The following is a 16989-nucleotide window of genomic DNA, read 5'->3' on the forward strand; positions in this document are numbered from 1 at the left end:
AAAAAAAAAAAAAGAAAAGAGCTTTCTCACTGAGTTATTATTTGTTAAGGCTATCTCTGTGCATCACCCAAAATAATTCATGTGTAGGGCAGATGTACATGTCTTACATTTTGGCAAACATTAGACCATATTTACTTTTTGCAGTAAATAGATCTGGATAAAAGTCTCAGGTCTACCACTTAGCAGTTGTTAAATCTTGGCCAAGTTACCTAATTCTTTTCAGTTTCAGTTTCCTTATCAGAAAAATGAGGACAATCAAAATAAGATAAAAAATAAAAACCATAGGAGTGCTATAAAGATTAAGAGAAAGTAGGCAATATGCTTAGCAGAGCGCCTGGTGCATCACACACGGTCTTTTCACAAGAGTCCTACGGCAATTTCACCCTTTAACAATCATCAGGTCCTTTCAGTAAATAAAGAGAGCCTTAAGTGATTAGAAATTGGCAGAGGCTGTACAGTTCTTACCCCCAAACCTCACCACTCGGTGTTATGCTTCATTGAAAATAGGTCTTTGACCAAATTGTGTCCTATGTACAAATATTTGTAAGCACAAAACCATTCATGACTGCATGTAGCTCAAGTGAATTGCCACTCTGCACTGAGGCACACAGAATGACATCTTGTAGCAAAGATTTGTTCTAGGGCAGATACAATGATATTCCTTCGGCAGGAGCAGCCAATGTGGTAGTCTCATCAGGGGGCGGAGTCCTCTGTGAAGTGGAGGGATGTGGAATCAATGGGGATCTAGACACTGAGCTCTGCACAGAGCGTCATAGGTTGCTGGGATTGTCAGATTCATATACCTGCTTCTCCTAAGGGTAGCATAACCTGTGCAATCTTTCTGACCAGCCATCTCTCTTCAACTCTCTAGTAGTGAAACATATTAACATTTCTTATTTATTTTATTTTTAAAGATTTTATTTATTTGACAGACAGAGACACAGCGAGAGAGGGAACACAAGCAGGGGGAGTGGGAGGGGGAGAAGCAGGCTTCCTGCTGAGCAGGGAGCCTGATGTGGGGCTGGATCCCAGGACCCTGGGATCATGACCTGAACCGAAGGCAGGTGCTTAATGACTGAGCCACCCAGGTGCCCCTAACAGCTCTTATTTTCATCGCAAAATCTCTGGTATAGATTTTGACAATAATATTGGAAATGCTAAATAACTATTTCCGTTTTGTGGAATCCAAGGTAAGTTACTTCAAATGCTAATTAACTGTCCCTACAGTGAAGTTGTCTTAATTTGTACACACATTTATATCACACTGTATATACTGAAGTATTTTTTTATTTTTTAAATCTTATTTATTTTTTAAAGATTTTATTTATTTATTTGACAGAGAGAGACACAGCAAGAGAGGGAACACAAGCACAGGGAGTGGGAGAGGGAGCCCCATGTGGGGCTCGATCCCAGGACCCCGGGATCATGACCTGAGCAGAAGGCGGACACTTAGTGACTGAGCCACCCAGGCGCCCCTGAAGTATTTTTAAAGTAAAATACTCCACCAAATAACAAGTCAATAATGTTACCTGTTATTTACAGTATAATAAATATAGGTAGAACCTTTGTTGTAACAATTAGAACTATTTTAAAGGAAAATTCAGTGATCTTATCATTAGATAATTACCTATTCTTTCCATCCCTAATGATTCTGTGAAGTTAAACAGAGCTTTCAAGAAGAGCTGATTAACTCTTTCTGGTCAGCAGTTAACCAGAGCATTAGCCTTTATGAACTCATAAGCCATGTCAGATAAATAGTAGGTGTTTACTGTAGCCTTCCTTTTGGATAGACAGGAATAGTCCCAAAACACTGATTGTAGATATTATTATGATGACTGCTTCTGTTTCAAATGGAAAGAGAAAATGAAAATTAACAGCTTCCTTTCGTTTTCCCTCCAGTTTTAGTTGTTTGTAGTAGAAACAGCATGGTGTACAACAGGAAGTCCAGCCCTGCCACTAATTAGCTGTGGATTATGCACAAGTCACAGCTTCTGTGCTTCCATTTCCTTATCTATAAAGTGTGTATCGTATGCACTCTCTCTAACTGGCAGAGTCGTTTTGAAAAGAGAATGAAGTTGCTAGATGAGGACAGGCATTGAAAAATTTAAAAGCACGACACTGATATACACTGCTATTCTTAATGTTTTTCTTTCAGGCTGATTTCTAATCAGAAAGCATAATAACATAGGAGCCAATGGTAATAGCTTTAGTGACAACAGTCCAATTAGACATCAGTGGATGGCAGAAGGTAGGCTACTAAAATATATCAGCATATATAGAAGTCATTCATTTTTCATAAATGCCAAAGTAAAAGAAATGTTTTCTTCACTGGAGAAGCTGACACTGTTATTTCTAGAACTGCAAGAAGGTATTCACTAGTGCTCCATCTCCAACTTTTTACATGTATATTTTACATTTATATCTATAAATCTAGTAGAAACATTTTCTTGATGTTTTTGAGGTGTATCTGAGTACACTGTCATGTAGTTCAGTGCTGTAGGCTAGGTAGCTGCCTATACGTTTTGATGCCAAAAGCTCAAAAGGTACTTCTTTCTCCAGTCTTCATTCCACATTCCTAAAAAGGCCAAGACCATTTGCATCAACTTTTGTAAGTTTTCCTAAGAAGATTTTGACTGTGTTAGGTGTTCTCTTACACTGGAGAAGAAATATATTAGTAACTATGTTGTAGGAATTTATTTTATTAATTTAATGTCAATGTCCGGGAAGCAATGGAATGAGTACAAACATGCAGGAAACGCTCTAAGATGATTTTTCTGTCTTGGTCTCATGAAATGTAAGGAAAGCAGAGGAAGACAGAAGGGACAGCAGGAGACTGCTTGAGAGCAACAACAGAAGGGATAGAAAGATGGGGCAAATGGAGGACCAACTTGACATCCTTCACCACTTTGCTGGAGATAAACTTTGAAAACAGAGATGAGGAATCAACTGACTTGGCAAAAATGCAATCTGCGTCCCAATTCCCATTGAGAATCCTCAAGCATTCAGAGATAGGGAGGCCATGTCAAAATGAAAAGTCCCCAAAGGCAAATTTTATCTCATTTATAGTTCGGCCCTCTATTTCTATTTGCATAAAACATATTATTTCATTTAAACCTTATCATATCATGCTCTGTGTGAAGCCAGATAGTCTCCAGTTAAAGAACCACCTACTAAAGGCTGGGCACTGTGATAAAATCCATAAGATATACAAACTGAAAAAAAAGGGGGATCTTTAATCTCCAACAACTAAGTTGTTATATAATCCTCTCTTAGTATTGCTCATCTGTAGGCACTTACATCTTCCTACTGCAGGATCTGAAGCCATACCTGACCAAGGCAAAGTGTGCACAAGGAGATGCATTTCAATCACTGAGTAAGATTTTGAATTAATCCTGTTGCTCTAAGTCAAATGTCTGATGTCCCTCAACTTCTCTATTAAACTATATATATCCAGTTTGTCCTACTGAGCTAGGTCTTTGTTTCTGAGTGTTAATTTTCATTGGCACTGAAGCCTTGTCTGAATCCTGAATACTGGAGAGTGGAGTATGTCTGGGGCCTTGAAAAACTTTCTGTGTATCACCATTTACTTTTGTCTATATTTCTTCTACTTGCCAGGAGTCTTGCTCAAAATTTGATATAACACCTGTAAACATATAGTGCTGCAATCAATCTGAAATTGCCAATTGCCACTTTCTGAAGCCTCCTGTTTCTGTGACTTTACACACTAGATCAGATTCCTTAGGACTCTATTGCCAGCCAAGATAAAGCACAAGGTAACCACGTTTGATTGACTACTGCAATTTAAGCTACTGATTATCCCTCTCAGGAATTCGTTTTATAGTGATGTCAGCAAATCGTTTGCATTCTACCTGTGCACCTATCCTTTCCCTGCTAGCTTTGAAATTTAGCCTACCTGGGTCAGGATTGTCAACTTAACAGTCAAGTTAAGAGCCAGTGACTGATTTTGATTGATTTTCCTATGACTGATTTTCCTATGATTGATTTTCCTAATCATAGTCAAGATATATATACAAATTCTCTACTGTGTCTTGTCTGCTCTTACAATCCAGAAGTGCAAATTATTTTTATTTTCTTCACGTCTTCAAATCAGAAGATTAATTTATGATGGCACAACCATCTGTTATTTCCAAGAAATATCTACAATGAATTTACTGATACTTTAAAGAAAGTGAGAAGAAAAGAAGGAAGGGAGGAAGGAAGGAAGGAAAGAAGGAGGGGAGGAAGGAAAGAACAAAGGAAGGAAGGGAGACCTCATTAAACACAGTGAAAAATTCAATATTTGGGATATTGGCTTACATTCCAAGTATATTTCAAATGGAACATAAAAATCTGCAATTTATGACACAAGTGTGAAAACTTCTCCCTTGGTGCCAACTTTCTTTGGTGTCTGTCAGCTGGAACTCAAAACAAAATAAAACAAAACAAAAAACACTGCTCTCTAACTGTTCAAGGAACACACTTATTATACTACGTAACACACCATTAATGCAGAATTAAATTTTTTAACATTAAAAATTTATATTTGTGACTTACATTAATTTCCACAGCATGGTACATGGCATTGTTTGCTCTTATGATTAAAGCACTTATCTTAAAAACACTGCCCTAGATGGCAGAAGAGAATAAACTAGCATAAGTAGGAGTACAAAACATGAAGGTGTAAATTGCCTTCAAAAGTCAAGTCTAGAAAAAGAGGTTAGAAGACAAATTTCACATTCCTGTTTAGGATCTAAATTGAAGTGTAATTATACGATAATGAAAGTTATTTTCTTGTGTGATACATCAACTGGCTGTGATGGCAGCTACCAAAATCGAAATGCACCCAAATTTGTAACAATGTCAATAAAGTTAGAATATGTGTATGGTCTCATAAGGTCACTGTGTGAAATAAACAACATATTTGTTTCGGTTATGAGTTTCAATTATATTGGTCTACTAAACATCACCCCATAAATCGTTAAATGATGTGAACGAAGACAGAAAAATACAAATGGACAAGAATATAGGCTTCTATTCTCATATGAAATTGTAAAAATACTAATTTGAAAGCCATATAAAAAACTGGGGAAGTTTCACAATAAAAATATATCATATGACTAAATAATTCATATTCCTTTATTTATTTTACATCACTTATCTCTTTCTTAGAACTGCTTACTATAAAGCTAAAGTTAAGATGGTATGTGAAAGCAACATTCAAAGATTGGAATGACTGTTCTGAGGTGTCAGCCAAGAAAACTTTCCTTTCTTTATGGACAAAAGACAAATTATGACCATAAAATAACCAAAGCAGAGAGCAGTATATGCTTTAAGAGTGAAAGTGGTATAGAGGCTCCTGGGTGGCTCAGTCGGTTAAGCATCTGACTCTTAATTTTGGCTCAGGTCATGATCTCAGGGTCCTGGGATCCTGCCCCGTGTCAGGCTCTGCCCTCAGTGGGGAGTCTGTTCCCTCCCTCTCCCTCTGCCTCTCCTCCTGCGCACACACTCTCTCTCTCTCTCTCTCTCTCTCGAATAAATAAATAAATCTTTTTTTTTTTTAAAGAATGAAAGTGGTATATATTAAGGCTTATGATATAATTCCTTCCCAAGGGGGACATAAAAAGGGTAAAAAAAATTAAAGTATCATTGAAATTATGAGAGGCTCCCATTCATTTAACACAATTTGGAGGAATATCATGTAGATATAAAGTATTTTGGATGACATTAGAAGTATACACTAAGGAAATTTAAGAAAGAAATAAGATGAGGGAAAAGAAAAAAAATGGAGAGAGGGAAACAAGCCATAAGTGACTCTTTTTTTAAAAAGATTTTATTTATTATTTATTTGCAAGAGAGACAGACAGAGACAGTGAGAGAGAGCACAAGCAGGGAGGAGAGGGAGAAGCAGGCTCCCTGCTGGAGCCTGGTGTGGGACTCGATCCCAGGACCCTGGGATCATGACTTGAGCCGAAGGCAGCCACTTAACCAACTGAGCCACCCAGGCGTCCAGCCATAAGTGACTCTTAACAATAGAGAACAAACTGAGGTTTGATGGAGGGATGTGGGTGGGGGATGGGCTAGACAGGTGATGGGTACTAAGAAGGGCACTTGTGATGAGTCCTGGGTGTTGTATGTAAGTGATGATTCACTAGATTCTACTCCAGAAACCAATATTGGACTGTACGTTCACTAACAAAATTTAAATTAATAAAAAACTATACACTAAGAATCAACTATAGAGAGAGCAATGTACAAAAGATACAAAGATAAAAAGGATAAAAAAAACAAAAACAAAAACTTACTGCTATTTCTCAAATTGGATGGGCAGCTGAAAGCATTATGTCAGCCGGGAAACAAATTGAGGAAATATAATAGTATCAGCTAATGTTAAAATGCAACTGAAGTAGAAAATTGGTGGGGTTTTTTATTGGTGAGAATTGGAATGGAAGACAAGAGTGAGTGCATAACAGATAATGCCAAAAAGGATAAAGAAGAAAGCCCATTATGAACAAAATAGGTTAAATACTCATAAAAAAGGATTCAAAATCTGGATAACTGAAATGCCTGATAAAAAGAAAAACAGAGAATATAGCAACAAGGACAAAATATTGACAAGTATAAAAGAAGAAAATCTTCCAAAAATGACAGAAATCCTGAGTCTGCAAATCAAAAGGCTTCAGTGTTCCAAGAAAAGTTTATAGTGACAAAACAATATAGAGGTACCCATCGTGATTTAACTTTGGAGATAGAGAAGGACTGTTATAGATACCCAGATATAAGAAGAAGACCACTACGGCATGAAGATATTGTTGGCTACAAGTCAAAGAATGAATGGTTTGAAGTTGTTTAAAAGTAAGTGTTTCCATGAAAAAATGCTCAACATCACTAGCCATCACGGAAACACAAATCAAAACCACAATGAGATACTTCCTTACACCAGTTAGAGTGGCAAAAATTAACAAAACAGGAAACAACAAATGTTGGCGAGGATGTGGAGAAAGGGGAACCCTCTTACACTGTTGGTGGGAATGCAAGCTGGTGCAGCCACTTTGGAAAATAATATGGAGGTTCCTTAAGACGTTAGAAATAAAGTTACCCTATGACCCAGCAATTGCACTACTAGATATGTAGTGAAAAGAAGGGGCACATGCACCCCAGTGTTCACAACAGCAATGTCCGCAATAGCCAAACTATGGAAGGAGCCGAGATGCCCTTCAGCAGATGAATGGATAAAGAAGATGTGGTCCATATACACAATGGAATATGACTCAGCCATCAGAAAGGATGAATACCCACCATTTACATCGACATGGATGGAACTGGAGGGGATTATGCTAAGTGAAATAAGTCAAGCAGAGAAAGACAATTATCATATGGCTTCACTCATATGTGGAATATAAGCAATAGCGCAGAGGACCACAGGGGAAGGAAGGGAAATCTGAAGGGGGAGAAATCAGAGAGGGAGATGAACCGTGAGAGACTATGGACCCCAGGAAACTAAGGGTTTCGGGGGGGGGCTGGGGGGATGGGATAGCGGGGTGATGGGTATTAAGGAGGGCACATGTTGTGATGAGCGCTGGGTGTTATATATAACTAATGAATCATTGAACACTACATCAAAAACTAATGATGTACTATACAGTAGCTAACTGAACATAGTAAAAAAATTAAAATTAAAAAATAAATAAATAAAAATAAATAAATAGAAAGTAAATAAAAAATAGGTATTTCCATTTTTGTTTTGTTTTTATTTTCCTCACACTAGAAGCAATCCAAAAGAGGTCGTTCCAGAATTGTTACTGTGGCTCAACAATGTCCACAAGGATCTGGGCCCTTTATATCTTTTCACATCACCATCCTTAGCATGAAGACTTTTGTCTTCATTTTTTTTCTATCATGATTAACATGACTATAGTGTCATGTCTCATTAAGTCCTTACATAGCTACACCTAAAAGTAGAAATAAAGGGTAGATACTTTCTCCTCATTGTCTGTGTGTCTATCTATCATCTATCTATCATCTCTCTATCATCTAGTTGTTTATTTGACTAGACGTTTTATTTTCGAAGTACAAAGGATGGAGATGCAATAATATTTGGCATTTTAAATTTGTTTGTTTTATTTAAGTTTAATGTTAATTCCATGCTGTGTTGAGGTAAGAACAATACAGATTCTGTATCTGTGGCTCCAGGCAGAGATCTGGTAGTACAAAGGAGCTTCAAGTTACACACACTGACAAAAAAAGTTGAGGGAGTGAAGTAGGGGAGGGCACCTGGCAGAGAGGGAAGAAGAAAAAACAAATAATTGAACACCCACACAGACTTTTCCACACCACCTTCAAAGCTAACTTGCTTTAGAGAAAGAGTATAAGGTAAGCAAGAGTGAGATTCAACAATTGTTGACCTGTTACCAGCATCATGCTTTTCAGCAACATTTCAGGAGAGTCTGAAGCACTTTTTACGGCAAGACCATAACAACAACTCCCCAAACAACCCTAACCACCTCAAGCTAACACCCAATTAATTTTAAACATTGGCATAAAATTTGATTTAACCAATTAAAGAAAGGAAAAATGGCACCACTTATGCTTCCACAGTGTGATTAACCTCTCTCTTAGATGCTTGCATCACCTAGCAGTCAAACGGCTTTTGAATTTAATTTCCATTTCAAATGGTGATCTTGCCCCATCTGGCAGGAGATAATACAGTAATGCTGAAAAAGCTTCTGTGTAGTCCTGCTAGTGTCCTAAAGAACCAAAGAGCTGGAACCAGTAAAATCCACAGAAATTCATTCTTGCCTTTAAGAACTTTTGAAAAAATGTTTGTTTAAAAACCACTGGGGCAGAAACCTACATTCTGAGGTAGAATGTAAAAGTCAAATTTGGTGTTTCTCAGTGACAATGGGGAATTTCCAAAGGGTTGGGGGGGAATGGGAAGGAGTAGGGAGGTCAGAGATGGTTTCTCTTTTTGGCCTTTAGGTCTCACTGATTTTCATCTTCTGTATCATGCAGAAATTCTTTATTCTGCTCTTTCCCATCACCCTGCATGTCTGAAGTCCACAGTGTCAGATTATCATGTAACAACTGCATCGTAAGTATAGAGTCCCTAGAACTTCCTTCACTCAGCATATCCATTTCTGTAACAGCATCATCAAAGGCTACTTTGGCCAACCTGCAGGCAATGGTCAGAGGAATTAAGAATTTTGTAGTAGAATACAGAAAAATTGAGGGCAAGACCTGAGAGAATGAGATGTGGTGGTCCAAGTTCTATCATTGCAATATCAATCAGTTTTAAAACCACTAGGCTGTTCTCCAGAGCCTCCTGCCTGTAGGAAATTCAGGCAGATACCTGTGATAGTCCCCTTTTGTTTTATAACAGAAAACCTTGGACCCGCCAGTGTTAGCCACTGGAATGAAGTGTTTGCCCAGTGTTTCCAAACCGTCATAAAAGATTAACCGTAGTCAATCTCAACCACTTGCCAAGATTCCTGAATTATTTTCAGTTTGTCTACTCTTTCCTTGTCTTCTTCTACCTGTTCAATGCTGCTGATTATTCTCCAGGAGGATCTTCTAGCTAGCTCCAATCACATTTCTGTATGCAACAGACAGGTTTCTTTCTTTCAGTGTCATCTCAACATTCATCTCTGCTACTTTCTTCATTCATCTTACCACTTCATCCTATCAAGAAGACTGCTTGGCCAGCTTCACCTGGTACACCAGATCTTCGTGAGCATCCATAGTGGTGGCAGCTCCAGTGGGGTCTATGCGACAGATGGAAGCAGATAGCATCTCTGACTCATCCTCCCTCTCCACACCTCTCTCTCCATTTATTAGTGAGGAAAATCATTTTGTTTAATTTTTTTTTTTTTTTTAGAGATAGAGAGATTGTGTGTATGCAAGCAGGCCAGGGGGTGGGGAGGGGCAGATGGAAAGGGAGAGAATTGTAAGCTGACTCTGCACTAAGCACAGAGCCCAACTTGGGGCTCAATCCCATGACCCTGAGATCATGACTTGAGCTGAAATCAAGAGTCAGACGCTCAAACGACTGAGCCACCCAGGTATCCCAAGGAAAATCTTTCTTATTTTTTTTAAAGGTTTTATTTATTTACTTATTTGACAGAGAGAGAGTGCACAAGCAGGGGGAGTGGCAGGCAGAGGGAGAGGGAGAAGCAGGCTCTCCACTGAGCAGGGACCCCAACACGGGGCTTGATCCCAGGACACTAGGATCATAACCTGAGCCGAAGGCAGATGCCCAATCAACTGAGCCACCCAGGTGCCCTGGAAAATCTTTCATAGAATGATCTAGCAAAATTTTCCTTACATCTTTTGAGCTAGAACAAGGCCACATAACTACACTATAGCTGTAAGAGAGGCTAGGGAAGTGGGTCCCTGACATTTTCATGCTCTGTTATTAACAATGGACTTTGATGGCAAGTAAGAAGTGAAAGGGGATGGGCTAATGCATAAATAACTAGAAGTGTCTGCTACAGTCATCTACTAAGGGACAAAATGATTGGGCTATTCTTAGATTTTCAACAATCCCAGATGCCAAATATAAAAATAATACCAGAAAATTTTATAAACTATACATATGTACTTATATATATACATGTATACATACATATGTACATAAAAGAACACAAATCATAAGTCTATATAATTTAGTGAATTTTATACACAATGAACATACTTAGAAAAGCAACCAGATTAAGAAATAGATTATTACCAGGACCCCAGAATCCCCTCTTTTACCCACCTGCTCTCCAAATGTAACCATTATCTTGACTTCCAACATCTACTAATTTCGTCTGTTTTAAAACTTCATATAAATTCAAGAATACAATATATAGTCTGTCATATTTGGCTTCTGTTCTGTCACTTTTGCACAAATTGAAGTTGAATTTAGTTCATGCTGAACTCTTTTCCCTATTGTAATAGTATTACTCAATAAAATCTATCCTTACTGCTTTAGCTAGTATCTGACTTTATTAGTCTTTAACAGTGATTAAGAGCATGGAGCGTAGGGACGGCTGGGGGACTCAGTTGTTTGGGGGTCGGCCTTTGGCTCGGGTCATGATCCCGGGATTCTGGGACCGAGCCCTGTGTCAGGCTCCTTGCTCAGCCTGCTTCTTCCTCTTGCTCTGCCTGCCTCTCTGCCTACTTGTGCTCTCTCTCTGTCTCTCTGTCTCTCTGTCAAATAAATAAATAAAATCCAAAAAAAAAAAAAAAAAGAGCATGGAGTGTAGCCAGACTACAGTGTTCAAATCCCAGCAGAACCACTAGTTGCAGAACTTCGGTCAAGTCCCATACCTATTATGTATCTCAGTTTCATCTGAAAATAGGAATAATAATAGTAGGTTGGTAGACAGGATTACATGAGCTAATCCACATAATTAACTTAGAACACAGCCTGGCACATAGTGAAGGCTACATAATGGTTTTACTAATTACTATCACTGTTCCTCAGCAACGTGCTTCTAGAAATTGGTGGAAAATTGACAAAGAGAGAAATACCTGCATAAATATTTGCACTACTTCTGTCAAAGAGTTTATATAAAAAGAGTCCTTATAGGCACGCCTGGGTGGCTCAGTCGATTCTGCACCCGACTCTGGGTTTCAGCTCAGGTCATGATCTCAGAGTCTTGAGATCAGGCCCCTCGTCAGGCTCAGTGCTTGGCACAGTCTGCTTGGGTTTTTCTCCTCCTCTCCCTTTGTCCCTCCCCAGCCTCTAAAATAAATTAATAAATCTTTTTTTAAAAATGAGTGCTTATAAATTAATAAGAAAAGGAATGAGTGCTCTGATAGAAATGTTTGCAAAAAGCAGCAACAGACAATTCATAACAAAAACAAAAATCTGTCAATAAATGTATGAAAAGCTCTTTGACCAAAGAAATGCAAACAAACAAACAAAAAAACAACAAAAAAGCAACAACGAGATGTCATTTGTCTTTTATGAGACTGGCAGAAGTGAAAGAATAAAAGAGAAATTAAAATATCCAGTATTGGTGAGCATGTAGGAAAATGAACACTCATTCTTGGTCTCTTCAAGTTTCAAAATAGTAAAATTTTCCAGAAAGTTATCTGTCAATAAGGATAAAATTTTTATATTTGTATGTATACTCAAGAAATTCCCCTACTAAGAATATATCATCATAAAAATTGTCAGTAAAGGGAAAGATATGTATAAAAATAGTCATCTTTGCATCGCCTATAAATGCAAAAAAAAAAATGGGAATAATGTAAATGCCCATCCATAGAGGTTTGGTTAAATAAATCATGGTATTTCCACATAAGAGAATGTTAGAAAGCTATTTACAAATGATGCCACTTTTGTTTAGTGAATAAAATTCATTGACTAGAGAAAATGTCCACAACACAATGATACATGAAAAAAGCACATCGTGAAACAGCATGTAAAATGTGGTAGTTTTATCTTGTTGGGAGGATTTCACTGATTTTTTTTTAAAAAACCGTGTTTCAGTTTTTCACATTATTTAAATTTTTATAAGCATTTATTTTTGTAAACTAAAAAGAAAAATTGAAAACCAACAAAACTGACTTGGTCTTAAGTAGTGGATGAAGAGCGAAGACAGAATTTTTAGGACAAAAGCAGTGAGATGAAAACAGTGCAAGTAAAAAGCCCACTTGCCCAGCATTATATAGTAGGAACACTGGCAAGGAACATCCTACTAGAGTTCAGTTAGAAATGTACCTGTGGTGGGGCCCCTGGGGTGGGGGGGCTCAGGTCAATTAAGCTTCTGACCCTTGATTTTGGAGATGGAGCCCCATGTCAGGCTCAGTGCCGGGCATGGAGCCAGTTCAAGATTCTCTCTCTCCCTCTCCCTCTGCCCCTCCCACCTCAAAAAAAAAAAAAAAAAAAGAAAAGAAAAAAGAAAGAAATGTACCTGTGGCCTTAGAAAAATTTGGAGAGACATGGTACTGGTCAAAAACATAACTTGGCTATTGACTAGGGCTAGGGACTAAAATAAAAGAAAATATAAGAGAAGACTTCCTTCTTGAGCAATGCCACCATGGGTGAGTGATGCCACTGTTGGTTAGAGATTAATTAGAGCTAAATGCAGACTTTGAGTGATTATAAGACGATTGAGAAGCGAATGAAGAGAACAATGCATTAATGTATTGAATCCTTACAACAATCCTATGAGGTAAGGACAATGACTTTTCCCACTTTGTAGATGAGAAAACAAATGTACAGAGAAAACAGATACTTCCCAAGGTCATACAATTATTTATGAAAACCCTAGCCTGCGGTGTTTAGGATGTATATATAATAATGCTTGTCAAACTTCATTTGTAGCATGTGGAAGAAGAGGAATACTGGCAGCAGAAGTCGTAAGCAGGTGGTTCAGAGGCATATTCAGCTTGTAGATTGCTTTGCTTGGTCAACACAGCATTTGCTGTTTGCTTGTTTATTTCATTGTGTTTTTAAAATATGGTAGATATTTTAAAATCCAAAAAGTCCACATAATATTTCAGACCAACAATTATCTTGTATTTTTTTTTTTCTCTTTTTGGAAAAAAAAATCAGATCTGGCGATACTCATTTCTGCACTGGACCCATCTGTGAGGTCTGAGTTGAGTTAGTCCCCTTTAGAAGAGGCATGCACTCTCCACTCACCCTGCCTTCCTCCCTTATATCACCTGCTTGGCCATATTGGAATTTACAGCCTCTGCGTCTGTGAACACACAAAGACCATTATTAAGAGTACCCTTAATTGTCTATAAAGATTGGGATGGCAATTTGCTCTTTTGTAATCCATATATGATGGGTGTCAGGTGAAGATGGAAACAAGCCCAACTAACCTGGAATACACCTTGTCATTTTCTATACTCAAAGAGAATCCACTCTACCAGCAGTATTAACAAACTGAGATTTTGCCGATGATTTGTTTGGGGAGTGGAGGTTAGGTTTATGTCACACCCCAAAAGCAAAATTGTAAGAAAACATCATCAGTGAGGTATCTCTGTTGTCCCTCTAAAGTTCTTCACCAGTGCACTCATCCCCCAGATCTGGCTTTCCACTGATCTACCTTGTTGGCTTTGGCCGCCCAAATCAAGCATGCCAGAGCTCCAACAGTTTTCTCTTTCCTTGTGCAGCAGAACAATTCAGCTCTTTCTTATTCTTTTAACTTCACAATTATAATGCAACTCTGGTAACAAAAAGCTGACTTTAGGATCAGCTCTCCATAGAAATTGCACGGTGATTATAAATAACAAATTATTTATCCCCAGTTACAATTTTTCCCTTTTACCCCTGTGTTTTAATTCCTCCAAAGTTGTGACTATTCTACATCCTTGAGATAGCAGCAGACTTAGGGGGAAAAAGAACCCCATTTTACCCTTGTGCCTGCCACTTGCTAACTGGATTACTTAGGGTAGGTTGCATACCTATTGGGTTCTCAGACTTTTCATTTGTAAAATGAGGATATAATGAGTACATTTCCTATCCAACCCGGGCTCTTATTAGCATCAAAGGCACTTTCTAACCTGAAAACATGTAAAAAATAAACTCTGTAATTTTTAAAGTGCATTTTCAAATGTTCTGGGAGTTAGGTTTTCATATAATGAGCATATTCTCTTGAACTCCTAGTGTACACCATGCACTGTGCTAGATGTTTTGCAAACATTTTCTTTTTTAATCTTCTCTACAACCCTTTGAATTAGCAGTGATATGCATTTTCCACCTAAAGAAACTGACACTCAAGCAAGTTAAATAACTTACCAAAGGCCATCTCTCTGAGTCAAAAGCCCATGTTCTTTCGATGACACCAGTGTCATCTGCCCATTAATCTGGAACTCTCTGGATGTTTCTAGGGAAGATCACAAAATTACCTGCCTTTGTAAAAAACATTTTCAGGCTCATGTACACAGCCTCAGGGTTAAAAACAATAAGCAAACTGAGGATATTTTCTGTCAAGGACCTAGTGTTTAAGTACAGTACTTAGTATAAGTATGGTGTTTCTGTAGCAATCAATTCTATTTACAAATAGTCTTATTCTATTCAGTGTTACCTATCAACCAATTCTGGCTTCTTGCAAACTAGGAAGCAACCACGGGAGATTAGGCTCCAGGGGGGTGGAAATAAACTATCACTTACGTTTGAGCTTAAATATGCTGAAACAATACTTTTTTTTTCTTTCTTTTAAAGAATTTATTTATTTATTTGAGAGAGAGATAGCGAGAGAGAGAGAGAGAGAGAGAGCGAGAGTACAAGCAATGGGGAGAGGGAGAAGCAGGCTCCCCACTGAGCAGGGAGACCATGGCAGGGCTCCACAACGGGCTCGATCCCAGGACCCCGGGATCATGACCCTGAGCCAGAGGCAGACGCTTAACCGACTGAGCCAGCCAGGTGCCCCTGGAACAAGACATATTGAACAAAAAAACCTGATGGAGCTAGTAGATGTTGTGAAGGTAGAGGCTGAGCATTTAGAGCCCCCTAAAGACCACCAACACACCAAGTCGAACTTGATTGTTTGATTTTCATTTTCAAATGGTCTTGAGGTGGCAACACTGTCTCCGTGTACCCTCTTTTCTCTTTCTTTGCAATGTTATCTGAGGGGCCGTATTAGAATTGGACAGAATGATTTAGCAAAAAGAACTGAAAAGAGTTCCTCTTGGTTGGGGCGCCTGGGTGGCTCAGTCGTTAAACGTCTGCCTTAGGCTCAGGTCATGATCCCAGGGTCCTGGGATCGAGCCCCGTATCGGGCTCCCCGCTCCGCGGGAAGCCTGCTTCTCCCTCTCCCACTCCCCCTGCTTGTGTTCCCTCGCTCGCTGTGTCTCTCTCCATCAGATAAATAAAACCGTAAAAAAAAAAAAAAAAGAGTTCCTCTTGGTTTTTTCCGATGTTACAAAACAAAGTTTTTAAAGAAAAAAACAATAATGCTCATTTCTACTCACTAGGTGAGAACCGAGTATCCAATTTGATTGACAATGTTGTGATATCGCAATAAAATTAAGTTTGTATGCTAATAATGTGTTTCCTATTTCATTCTTCTAGTAATACTTCTAGGGCTCTCAATTCTATTTTGCCTGAAAGTAATAACAGAGAATTAAATAATAATTTGATTTTGCCCACTCCCCCATCCACAGCCATCTATTTTGTAAGGCACTTCTCTTTTGGATATAAACAAAATTTCTTTAATCTTAAGAAGCCTGGAGAGCATAATACCTTTGCTCAGTCTGCTAGTGCTATAAATTTGTACAAAGTGGCCCCTAATTCAAGTTAAATCTGGGAAAGCACCCAAACATGTACTAATTCAGGAGTTATAGGGCTATATAGTCCTGAGGCCTAGGCATTTGGCAAACAGGAGGATGGTAGAAGCAGGCCCAGATGGTTTCTTCTGGCCCGTGAATTGTCAGCCATCCCTGTTCTACTTTCCTCAGGCTTGAGGCTAGTCGAGAGTCAGAGAAAGGAGCAAACACCATCAGCAACAGTGACTTCTAACTTGTTGAAAACAAGAACTTTAGTACTTTACATGGGGGCCTTGAGGACAGATGGAGAAGCTAGAACTCCTTAGAGGGAAAAACGTCTTATATATGCTGACAATAACAAGAGAAAAGCTCATCTGTGATTTCTAAAAGAAGAAAGTTAAAAGAGCTGCAGATGTTTTTATTTTCTTTAAAGATAATGATAGTTTTAAAAAAAGTATTGTAATGGGGATAATGGTCTCCTCTAGCGATGTAAATGTCAAGGGAAAATCAGGATACTTCCTTCCTGAAAATATTAGATTGATCCTTTGTGAAAATGCAGTGGCAAAGAACTAACTCTATTATGCCAAATAATAGATATACACCAAGCCATTTTGTCTGAAGTATAGAGGTGTGGTTGAATCACAATTGTACCGTAATCTATTAATAACTACCCCCTTTTTTTTTTAAATACAGAGAAACAAGGAATTATTACCTACTGTGGCAATCAATTAACTCTGGGGAAGAAAAAACAATGGATTCAGTCGTTTTGTTATTATTCTC

At 38.3% G+C, this 16989-nt stretch overlaps 1 pseudogene; it reads right to left on the minus strand.

Annotated features, from left to right (window-relative positions):
* Positions 1 to 8960: 8960 nt before the first annotated feature.
* LOC112810147 (14-3-3 protein epsilon pseudogene) lies at positions 8961 to 9735 on the minus strand (annotated as a pseudogene).
* Between the last annotated feature and the right edge of the window lie 7254 nt (positions 9736 to 16989).

This window comes from Callorhinus ursinus, unplaced genomic scaffold (genome assembly GCF_003265705.2).
Source record: "Callorhinus ursinus isolate GAN/ISIS: 27379988/994484 unplaced genomic scaffold, GSC_fseal_2.0 scaffold65, whole genome shotgun sequence".
Lineage (NCBI taxonomy): Eukaryota > Metazoa > Chordata > Mammalia > Carnivora > Otariidae > Callorhinus > Callorhinus ursinus.